This window comes from Pongo pygmaeus, chromosome 7, assembly GCF_028885625.2.
Source record: "Pongo pygmaeus isolate AG05252 chromosome 7, NHGRI_mPonPyg2-v2.0_pri, whole genome shotgun sequence".
NCBI classification, from domain to species: Eukaryota; Metazoa; Chordata; class Mammalia; order Primates; family Hominidae; genus Pongo; species Pongo pygmaeus.
Window position 1 is genome coordinate 10,341,435 of NC_072380.2, and position 12,065 is coordinate 10,353,499.

Below are 12,065 nucleotides of genomic sequence, written 5' to 3' on the forward strand. Positions count from 1 at the left end.
GGGAAGCAAAGAATGGTGGCTACATGCAGATGGGGTAGTGTCCCCAAGAAAGCTGGGTTTAAAAAGGATTTCCTCTTGTCTATGAACTAAGAGCAGTGATGATGCTCTGGGCTTAAAGTTCAGAAGGCTGAGGCTAGGAAAAGCTGAGGCTAGGAGAGGCTGCAGTCTTGTGCCTTCAGCTCAGGCCAGTAGGCAGATAGAGAAGCTGAAATGACCACACCACTCCACCAAGCTCCTGTGAGAGGGTGTGTGTGTACATGTATGTGTACGTGTGTGCATGTACGTGTGTATGTGTGCAGATGTACTATGTGCATGTACGTGTGTGCACATTTACTGTGTGCATGTATGTGTGTGGGTACTTGTGTGTGCGTGTGTGCACTTGTGTGTGTACTGTGTGTGTACTTGTGTGTGCAGGTGTGTGTGTACGTGTGTGTGCATGTGTGTGTTTAGTGGTGGTGCTTCTCTGCCTCCATCACAAAGTAGTTGTCAAACTTTCAGATTTTTGCTAATTCTATAAGAAAGAAATGACAACTCAAAGTAGGTTTTTTAAAAAATTGAAATTTGCACAAAGAGAAATACTCTGATCTTAAGTATACAGTGTGAAGAGTTCTTAAAAATGGTTTTAATTTTTATTAAACCCATGTGATCAATTATTTATTTCATGGTTAGTACATGCTGAATCCTAAGAAATTTTCACCTATTCCAAAATTGAGAAGATATTGTATTGTTTTCTTTTACAAGCTTTATCATTTTAGCTCTAACATTTAGGTCCATCATCTATCTTGAAATTATTTCTGTGTATGGTGTGATATGGGTCAGGATTCATTTGTTTCATATACACAGCCAACTGAATTGAAAAGGCCTTAATTTTTCCATTGGATTGCCTTGGCATCTTGGTCTAAATCAGTTGGTCTAAATTAGTATAAGTATAGGTCTATTTCCAGAGTTATGTCTTTTTTTTGCTGACCTGGGTATTCTAGGACTGGGTATCTGGTTTGGTTTTTATTTGATATCTGACCTGGATGTCTTTGTTTCCACTAGAAAGTGGCATACAGATAGTCGGTAAAAATAGCTATTTAAGGCAAGCTTTTGGTAGCCCAAGTGGTTGCTGCTATTGGCCATTATGATGGGAACGAGGAACACAAGTGCTAGAGTAGGTAGCGAGGCAGACACGAGCAGAGCAGGAGAGGGCCCCACCCCCCAACGAGGAGTGGCAGGTGACTGTCAGGTAAGTAGCGAGGCGGACATGAGCAGAGCAGGAGAGGGCCCCACCCCCCAACGAGGAGTGGCAGGTAACCGTCAGGTAATGGTCAACAGTTGGTAAGCTGTCTCTTTAAAACAATAATCGGTCACAGCTGGCACCAGGGACAGGCGGTCTCACAGCAGACAGAAAACACCTAAAGCTGGTGATCAGCAGCTTCCCGGTAAGATCTCAGGAGCTGGGTTAGTGGGCTCAAGCATGTGCACTAAGAGGCAAAATGGCAGAGTTTAACTGGTATATGGCCTTCCTCCAGAAATGTTCGACTGATAAGGGAAAAAATGCCTCAAGTGAACACGCACACAACTTTAGTCAATACACTGCACATGCTCACCTCCCAAGTGCTGGCAGGCCACTGGGCACGTGGAGAGCCCACCCCAAGGGAAGAATCAGGGAAAAAGAGATGCAGACTCCTCAAGCCTGCCAACGTATAAAACCCCAAGTCAAAGGTCAAACAGCGCACTTGAATCTCTCAAGTTGCCTGCTTGGCCCTCTTCCAAGTGTACTTTACTTCCTTTCTTTCCTGCTCTAAAACTTTTTGATAAACTTTCACTACTGCTCAAAAACTTGCCTTCATTTCTCCCTCTGCCTTATGCCCCTCAGTCAAATTCTTTCTTCTGAGGAGGCAAGAATTGAGGTTGCTGCAGACCCATATGGATTTGCTGCTGTTAACACAAGAACTGTGGGGGTAAGCTAATTGTTTAGAATAGAGCTTTAAGAAAATAGCAGCTCAGGTTTTTATTTTATTTTATTTTTGGCTTAAGTCTCTTCTCTTTCTTTTTTTTTTTGAGACAGAGTCTTGCTCTTTTGCCCAGGCTAGAGTGCAGTGGCACTATCTCGGCTCACTGCAAGCTCCGCCTCCTGGGTTCACGCCATTCTCCTGCCTCAGCCTCCCGGGTAGCTGGCACTACAGGTGCCCACCACCGCACCCGGCTAATTTTTTGTATTTTTAGTAGAGAAGGGGTTTCACCGTGTTAGCCAGGATGGTCTCGATCCCCTGACCTCGTGATCCACCCACCTCGGCCTCCCAAAGTACTGGGATTACAAGCGTGAGCCACCGTGCCTGGCCAAGTCTCTTCTCTCTTGTAGCTGTAGAACCAGTGTGGCAAATACTTGGGCTCCAAATTTCATCCTATTGATTGCATGAATACAATATAAATAGAATTCACAGCCTTTCTAGGTCTCTCATGTGAAAGGTAGGGTTGGAGGAAAGATTAGACATCTGAGACTCAAAATAGGGAGATTTGGGTAGATTTTCATCTATCTGTTATAAAATGGAAGCATTATTATTATTTATGTGTGGTAAAGCCAACAGATCAGAAGACAACTGCCATTGAAAAGAGAGTTTGTTACTCACAGTTTCTGGGAGGAGGAGCATGCAGAACCACATGGGGAAGCACCAGAGGCAGAAGGAGCAGGGAAGAGCATGTAGGCAGAGTCTTTACTGTGGGCTTTGCAGGAAGGAATGGGTGAGGCAGGCTCCACAGGCTGAGGATTGGCTAGTGTGGATAATTCAGCAGGCACTGGAGGATAGAGATTGCTGCCAGTTGCCTGGCACTTGGCTCTGGTGATTAGGGGAGAGAGAGCACAATAAAGGAGGTATTTGGTGGATAGTCGCTTTGCATTGGTTGGGTTGCATATGAAAAGTGCACTTGCAGATGAGTCTTTTACTCTGTCTAGGAATTGTCCAGCCCTGGGATGGGCAGACACTCTAGGATGAACAAGGTCCCAGATGTCAAACATCAAAATACACAACATTGAAAATACAAAAACTTCAAAAACACAAAAAGGCACGATTAATACAGTATTCAAATACCTTGAACACACAAATCCCACTGAGTCTCACTTACCAGCAAAAAAACCTTTCCTCTCTTCTGAAAACTCTGGACATTTCCTGCTTGAGAGTCCTGGAATGATCTCATACGAAGCAGTTACTTTATAGAAGGATGCTAATTATCTTCAAAACTCAACCCACCAACTCTCATGGCCTCCAGGATTATAAATACAACTCAATTTCATAGTATCCCACAGGAAAAAAAGTACAAAAAATGGATCTGGAGGACATTAAACAACAAAAGGATGCTAAAATTTTGCTAAGACATCAGAATGCACCTGCAAAATATGGTTGAGATAAAGTCTAAAAGTACAAAAACAAGCGGGAAAAACATAGCATTGGAGTGGACTGGATTAATCCATATAATTAGTTTATGGCATATTCTGAATTCAATAAACTAATGAACAGCTGGGAGTGGCTCTAATAGTTTGCTTGGTTGGTTGATTAAACCTTGCATTTAAAAGTGGTCTACATTAAATGATGCAGTCATGTCAGAAATTTCTAGTTACACTGAAGAGAAAGGGATACAAATTCTTAGGGAGATGAGAAGTTGGGGCAGATTCATTATGCTAATGAATCCCTCTCCATCCCTCTCTATGTCCCATAAGAAGGTCTAAAGATGCTTCTTTCACCAAAGCAGTAGGAATGCATCAATGAAGGGTAAGGGGCAATATGCTGGAAGTGGTTAACTGTCTACAGAAATCACGCTTCCTTTCCATGTTGTAGAAGGACACTAGAAAGTGTCTCTGCCCAGCTGGGCGCAGTGGCTCACGCCTGTAATCCCAGCACTTTGGGAGACTGAGGTGGGCAGATCACGAGGTCAAGAGATTGAGACCATCCTGGCCAACATGGTGAAACCCTGTGTCTACTAAAAATACAAAAATTAGCTGGACGTGGTGGCATGCGCCTGTAATCCCAGCTACTTGGCAGGCTGAGGCAGGAGAATTGCCTTAACCCGGGAGGTGGAGGTTGCAGTGAGTGGAGATTGTGCCACTGCACTCCAGCCTGGTGATGGAGCGAGACTACGTCAAGGAATGAAGGAAGGAAGGAAGGAAGGAAGGAGGGGGGGGAGGGAGGGAGGGAGGGGAGGGGAGGGGAAGGGAGGGAGGGAGGGGAGAGGGAGGGGAGGGGAAGAGAGGGAGGGAGGGGAGGGGAGAGGGAGGGGAGGGGAAGAGAGGGTGGGAGGGACGGGAGGGGAAGAGAGGGTGGGAGGGAGGGGAGGGGAAGGGAGGGAGGGAGGGAGGGAGAGGGAGGGAGGGAGGGGAGGGAAGGAAGGAGGGAAGGAAGGAAGGAAGGAAGGAAGGAAGGAAGGAAGGGAGTCTCTGCTCATCCAGACATTGCATTTCATAATGTCCCCTTTGCATCTAGGCAAGACCATGGGGCTAATTTTCAACACTGGAATTTAAGCATAAGTTAAAAAGTCTGCCGACTTCACTGTTATTCCTCTGATGATAGTATGCATTGTTTTGCTGTTTTTGAGATTTTTTTCCCTTCTACTTAGTTTTCAGCAGTTTGAACATGGTATTCCTAGGTGTGGTTCTCTTGTATTTACCTTGCTGGTGACACACAAAATTATTTCAGTTGATGAGTTGATGTCTTTCATCAATTCTTGGAAGTTCTTGCCTGTCATATCTCCAAATACTGACTCGGCCTCAATTTCTGCTTTCTTCTTCTTCTAAAATTCCTAGCCTTGCTTTAGCAGGTCTTTATGCTCTTAAACATAAGGTTTTTGCATTTTATCTGAGTTTTCTAGTTAATTTTTGGCAAGTGCTTTAATTTCCTGCAAAGTTTTCCATCCTGCCTGGAAGAGTAAGTTCTTATATAAAATCCTTTTTCTCTGTAGTTTAAATCTTTGTTTCAAGAAAATTGTTTTTATTCCTTCTGTTATGGATTTCAAAGGCTTTTCAGTTCCAATTTTTTCCCTTTTCTTTACTTCAGGTATACTGGTCACTCACATGCCGGGTCTAAGTTGTCTGTCCCCTGTGTCTTTCATCTTATTCCTGCAATTCCGCATTGAATCGTGCATGAATGTCTGCTGCATTCTTCTTCTTTTCTGTTTGTTTGTTTGAGGTGGAGTCTTACTCTGTCTCCCAGGCTGAAGTGCAGTGGCATGATCTCGGCTCACTGAAACCTCCACGTCCTGGGTTCAGAATTGCTTCAACCTCCACTTCCAGGGTTCAAGCAATTCTGGTGCTTGAACTAGAGTAGCTGAGACCACGCTCGGCTAATTTTTGTATTTCTAGTAGAGACGGGGTTTCACCATGTTGGCCAGGCTGGTCTTGAACCCCTGACCTCAGGTTATCTGCCCGCCTCAGCCTCCCAAAGTGCTGGGATTACAGGCATGAGTCACCATGCCCGGCCCATGTCTTCTGCATTCTGCATGAATAGCTTACGTCAGCCCACATTGTCACTTACAAGGGATTGGGTTCTTGTTTTGCTGCTTCTTATTTGGTTTTAACTTCAATTATTCTATTTTCTTACTTTTTATGTCTCTATCCATTTCATTTATTTTTTTTCTTTTATAAACTTATGTATTATAGGGGCAACTTTAATTTCTTTGGGTAAAGATAATAAAGCAGCTAAAATTTTCTATTTCCTGGAGTACATCCAACAAAATTTTATTTTTATATCTATATATGTGTATTTTATCTATCTATATCTGTATCTACCTATGTCATATGTCATATGTATCTACCTATGTCATAGGTACATACATACCTATGTCATAGATACAGATATGTATCTGTATCTACCTATGTCATATGTAGACAGATTTATAAATATTAATATATATAACCTAATGCTAAAGTGTATTCATGCTTTTTTGTTGTTTTCATACATTTTTGTTTTTGCGGTTAATTTATAACCTGAGGTTAGTTCTAACCAGCTCAGCCTTTAACTCCAAAATACAAAAGATAGAATATCTTTTCCTATTTTTATTAGTTTTTATTTTTGAGGCAGGGTCTTGCTCTGTTGCCCAGGATTCAAGTGCAGTCATGTGATCATAGCTCACTGCAGCCTCGACCTCCTGGGCCCAAGTCATCCTCCTACCTCAGCCTCCTGAGTAGCTGGGAGCACAGGCATGCACCACCATGCCTGGCTAATTTGTTGTATTTATTGTAGAGATGGAGTCTTGCCATGTTGCCCAAGCTGGTCTTGAACTCCTGGGCTCAAGTGATCTGCCCGCCTCAGCCTTGTGAAGTGCTGGGATTACAGGCGTAAGCCACCGCGCCTGGCCTTTTCCTATTTTTCTTGAGAATTAGCACGAGATTATCCTCTTTACCTGCAGGTCTGAGTATTCATGATTTATGTTCTCGATTTCTCTATTAAGTCATTCTTCTGTTTGAGGAGAGGAAAGAGGAACTGGAGCTGGGGCTGGAGCCCAGAACAATCACCATGTGGGGATGCTGTTGCTTTCTTTCTGAAGAGGGCCCGAGTCTGGGATTGAACTCCATCAGTTTGGGAACTCTCCTATTCTGGAAAAGCATCCAAGATTTTCAGCATCCCCGCTCTTTGTGATTATCTCCCCAGAGCTCAAAGTCTTCTTTTTATTCCTGAGCCAACACATAATTTTCCACAAACAGTGCTAACATCATCCACAAAATCTCTGTGCCCTACGTTATACCACTGCCAGTTAAGCAGCTGCGTCAGGGGTAAAAGAAAGGCATCATATTGCTATTCTGTCCCCCACAGCCTGCTCCCTGGAAGTATGGGGCTGTGAAGGGGGTGCTCCCTGTCCTTCCCGTAGTTTCCCAGGTTACCAGCCCTTGAGTGCCTGAGCTGTGAGTGCAGGTGGAGCTTCATAGAAGTTCCTCATTTTGTTTTGCTGAACATCCCTGAGAACGCCCCAGAACCGGGGAGCCACGTGTGGATTTCCAGCACTAACTAAACATGAAAATGAAGAATGTCTGAATCAGAAGGCACAGGTGTGAGAATAGGAAAAGATATTTGCGACACCTGTAGCTGAAAACCGCATTGATCTGAGAACGTATTTAACACATCCACACATCAATAAGGAAAAGGAGAGACAATCAACCAAGAAATGAGCACAAGGGCCGAACGAACACCTCAAAGAAAGAGGATGTTCAGTGGCCAATAAAAATGTAAAAATGTGCTAGACTTGTTAATTATCTAGAAAATGCAAATTAAGACCACAATAAGATAACTCTATAACCTTCCAGAAAAGATAACATTACAAATATTGATACATTGAGCATTGGCAGCACGTGAGCAAACAAGAACTTTCAAAGTCTGCTATTAAGAGGGCAAATAATAGGAAACCACGTTCTCCGCATCTACTACAGATGGGAATATATTAGCCTGTGACAGAAGCTCTACTTATAATTATCTACCTGTATGAGTTTCCCATGGCTGCTATAACAAATCGCCACAAATTCAACATAAATGTATTACTCTACCATTGCGGTCAGAAGTCCAAAACACCTCTCACTGGGCTCAAATCAAAGTGCTGGCAGGAGGCAGTAAGGGACATTCCATTTTCTTGTCTTTTCCAGATTTCAGAGATGTTCCACATTCCTTGGTCCATGGTCCCTTCCTCCATCTTCAAAGTCAACATCAGGCCAAGTTCTTCTCATGCTGACCTCTCCCTGGTCCTCTTTTCTGCCTCCATTTTCGACTTATAAGGAATTTTTGTAATTACATTGGTCCCGTTTAAATAACGCAGATACCCTCCCCATCTCAAAATCAACTGATGAGAAACCTTAATTTCATCTGCAAACTTAATTCCCCTTTGCCATGTAAGCTAACACATTCGTAGGTTCTAGGAATTAGACCGCGACCATCTTTGGGTCAGGCAACACTCTGCCTACCACAGTACCCAAGAGGAACTCTTACACATGTAAACATATACATGTTTACAACATACACAAGGCAACATGTGCAAGAAAGCCTATAGCAGGGCTGTTCAGAGCAAGACTAAACAAAACAAATACCTAATAATTGAGTGCTAGAGGACTAAAGTGATGTCTATTCATATAATAACAAAAGAATCAGCCATATGTAACAATATGGATGAATTTTAGCAATGGAAGGTTAATTATAATTAAAACAAAAGATTACATATAGAATGATACCCATCTTATAATATTAAAAACATCTAAAAGACTCCTATTTGTTCTAGAAATACAGTCCTAGAAATATATGTATATTATATATAATTACTACATACAGATATCTATAGATATATGTTTCTATATGCCTGTAGATATCTATAGTAATTCAATCACATAAAAGGATATCAAGGGCAAGCAAGTCATGAATATAAGACTCAAGATGATGTTTATTATGGGATAAAGATCGAGGATAGTTGTTGATGGTGATAATATAGTTAGATATTACATTTCAGCTATTGTTTAGGTAATTGGTTCATGGTTGCCTATTGAGTTATTAAACATAAGGCTGGGTGGTACAGTGGCTCATACCTGTAATCCCAGCACTTTGGAAGGCCCAGGCAGGTGAATCCCTTGAGCCCAGGAGTTTGAGACTAGCCTGGGCAACATGGCGAAAACCCATCTCTACAAAAAATATAAAAAACTAGCCAGACATGGTGGTGTGTGCCTGTAATCCCAGCTACTCAGGAGGCTGAGGTGGAAGGATCACTTTAGCCCGGGAAGCAGAGGTTGCAATGAGCCGAGATTGAGCCACAGCACTCCAGCCTGGGAGAAAAGTGAGACCCTGTCTCAAAAAAAAAAAAAAAAAAAAATTAGAATAAAATAAAAAACACCTAATTTATTTTTAAAACCATGTATGAACCAGTGAGAAATGTTTATAAACAAAAGACGAGGATTAATATCATTCTGTGCAGCTGCATGCCAGTCCAAGACAGTCTCTGTTTTTGCGAATTTGATAGTTTAATGAGGGAGATAGTCATATAAACAAGGATTTTCTTTTCACTGTTATTAGTGCTTTACAGGTGTGTGGTTTCAGGTGCTTGGACAGCACAGAGGACACACCAGTTGCCTGGTGTGGTCCAGGAAGGATTTACAGAAGACATGAAGGCTACACAGTTTCCTGAGTGGACAAGGGATGTGTCAAGGGCAGAGAACCAGAACTGCAAAGGCATGGAGGCAAAGAAGGGTCCTGTGTTTTCATATCTGAAAAATAACCATGACTCGTATTCTTTTGCTAGGGGTGCCATAACAAAATACCGCAGGTGGGCAGGCTTCAACAACAGAAATTTACATTCTCACAGTGCTGGAGACTGAAAGTCTGAGGTCAAGGTGTCAGCAGGGCTGGTTTCTACCCAGGCTTCTCCCCTTGGCTTGCAGATAGCCACCTTCTCTGCATCCTCACGTGGTTTTGTGATGTGAACTTGCATTCCTGGTATTTCTCTGTTTGTCCAACAGGTATCTGTTGTATCTAAGTGTTGTTATAATGTTGGGACAAGCCTGCGTGCCTAAAAGAAGAAACTGACATGTGGCTTGGTGAGGGCAGTGTGCAGGGTCTCAGCTCTACACAGAGTCCTTATTCTTCAGAAAATGTGCTTCTCCTCTGGTTTTGTGTCAGTCTCTTGTCTGGAACTCCCTGGGGTGCCACCTGCCTCTCTGCTTTTTCTTGTTGAAGCATGAAGCTAACGCTGCCTCTTCTGCTGCAGGAAAGGACTTTGCCACCCCTTCCATTCCAAAGGATGCTTGTACATCTGCCTCCAGCCAAGTTTAAAATATGAGCATCAGAATGTTCTTCTGATGGATTCTTCTTGACCCCTTCCAAGCTAACCTAGAAAGCATGACATATTTGGGGCTAACACACCCTTTCTAACTCAACGCTGGCCTTGGCTTCTGACTTTTCCAAAGGGAGCAAAGCCATCTGCTCAGCAAGCTTCCAAAATGCAGGCTGAGATCTCCTTGACTGATATTTTTTAAATCTGAGTTGCTATGGTGGGATGATCACAAAGAGAATTGAAGGACAGACATTATTGCACAGGATCAAGGTCATGAGCCTGACCAATGACAGAGAAGAAAGAAGGCAGAGCCCTGACCCCTGCATGCCTCATGCTCTGTATACTTGACTGATCCGTAGACATAGCTGAGGCCAATGCTGGTGCCAGGGCAGGAACTACTGGCTCTTATGTGAATCATTGCCCATGTCCCCAACACACATGATGAGAAAGACATTTGGTCTTGAGACAACAGACAGTGTAATCACTGGTGTCACTGAAGCAAGACAGAACGCTAAAGTAATACAAGCAGACGGTGCTGGTGCCTGGCTGCAATTCATTCAGCAGGGATTAGTGCCTCACATGACATGCTGTCATTCTGGAGCAGAGATGGGTTTGCTATCTACCCACCCTGGCTGTTTCGTTTTAGCTCATTACTGACATTTCAAAGACATTCTGCAATTTGGATCTGTATTTTCACTGTGATCCAGCGGTGGTTTAATAAGATCCTTGTAAATTCACAGATTATTTTAAAAGTGTTTTATTTTATTATTGTATTGTTATTGATTTCTAGCTTTATCCTATTGTGGTTGGAGGATGCTGTGGGTATTATTTCTAATTTTTTTAATTTAGTGAGATTTTCACTGTGGCCCAAAATATATTCATTTCATAATTGATATGGTTTGGCTGTGTCTCTACCCAAATCTCATCTTGAATTGTAGTTCCCATAATCTTCCCCATGCATCATGGAAGGGACCTGGTGGGAGGTAGCTGAATCATGAGGGAGGATCCCCCCATGCTGTTCTCATAATAGTGAGTGAATTGTCACAAGATCTGATGGTTTTATAAGGGGCTTTTTCCCCACTTCACTCTGCACTTCTCTCTCCTGCTGCCATGTGAAGAAGGACCTGTTTGCTTCCCCTTCTGCCATGATTGCAAGTTTCCTGAGGCCTCCCCAGCAATGCAGAACTGTGAATCATTTAAGCCTCTTTCTTTATAAATTACCCAGCCTTGAGCAGCTCTTTATAGCAGCGTGAGAATGGACTAAAACAATAATGTTCAATGTGCACTTGGAAAGAAGGCAGATTTTTCATTATTGGATTTTGCAACTTCAATATATATTTATGTGTTCTAGCTTACTGATAATGCTGGTTTTTCCACATCCTTACTCAATTTTTTGGTCCACTTGATTTCTATAGGTATGGGAGAGATGTTTTAACATTTCCAAAAATATTAATAACTTATATCTTCATTGCACATTGTAGCAGTAAACATGAACTCTCCTTTGTTCTTTCAATGACTTCTCGTCTTCATTTAAAGATGTTGAATATCAATATATCATAAAACTTATCTCTTATGCATTTGCCTTGTATGTCTTTTTTCTCAATCTGAAAGTTTGTTCTATTTTTTATATACTAGTCTTAGGGTTGTCCAGAGAAACAGAACCAGTAGGAGGATAGATGTAGATATAGATATAGACAGATAGATTTATTATAAGAATTGGTTCATGTGATTATAGGTGCCAAGAAATCTCACAATCTGCCATGTGCAAGGTGGAGAACCAGGAAAGCCAGTGGTGTAATTCAATCCAAGTCCAAAGGCCTAAGAAACTGGAGGGCAGGGAAAGGAAGGAAGGCAATAATAGTTTAAGTCCTAGTCTGAAGGCCTGAGAACCAGGAGTACTGATGTTTGAGGATGGATGTTCCAGTTCAAACAGGAAGCAAAGGTGTCCTTCCTCAACCCTTTTGTTCTATCTGTGCCCCCAACAGACTGGATGATGCCCACCCACATTGGTGAGGGCTGGTCTTCTTTATTCAGTCTACAGATTCAAATGCTCATCTCCTCTGGAAACACCTTCTCAGACATGCACCCAAATAATGTTTTAACAGCTATCTGGGCATCCCTTAGCCCAATCAAGTTGAGGCATAAAATTAAGCATCACAGTACTGTTCCTACTTCCTCTGAATTTTTTATCATTGTCCTATGGCTATATTGTCAAAACATAACACTATTATATACTATATTGCCTTCTTCACTCTTATCTTATGGTCTTAGTTCTACTGCAAGTATATTATATG

At 42.4% G+C, this 12,065-nt stretch overlaps 1 protein-coding gene across 1 annotated transcript in view; it reads right to left on the minus strand.

Moving 5' to 3' along the window:
• The window catches only part of PRSS55 (serine protease 55), an 83,671-nt gene extending 80,326 nt beyond the window's left edge, over window positions 1–3,345 (minus strand). Inside the window, exon 1 of the transcript XR_008504336.2 lies at window positions 2,616–3,345. The gene's annotated coding sequence lies outside the window, so the exon portion shown is untranslated. The remainder of the gene's footprint in view (window positions 1–2,615) is intronic.
• Between the last annotated feature and the right edge of the window lie 8,720 nt (window positions 3,346–12,065).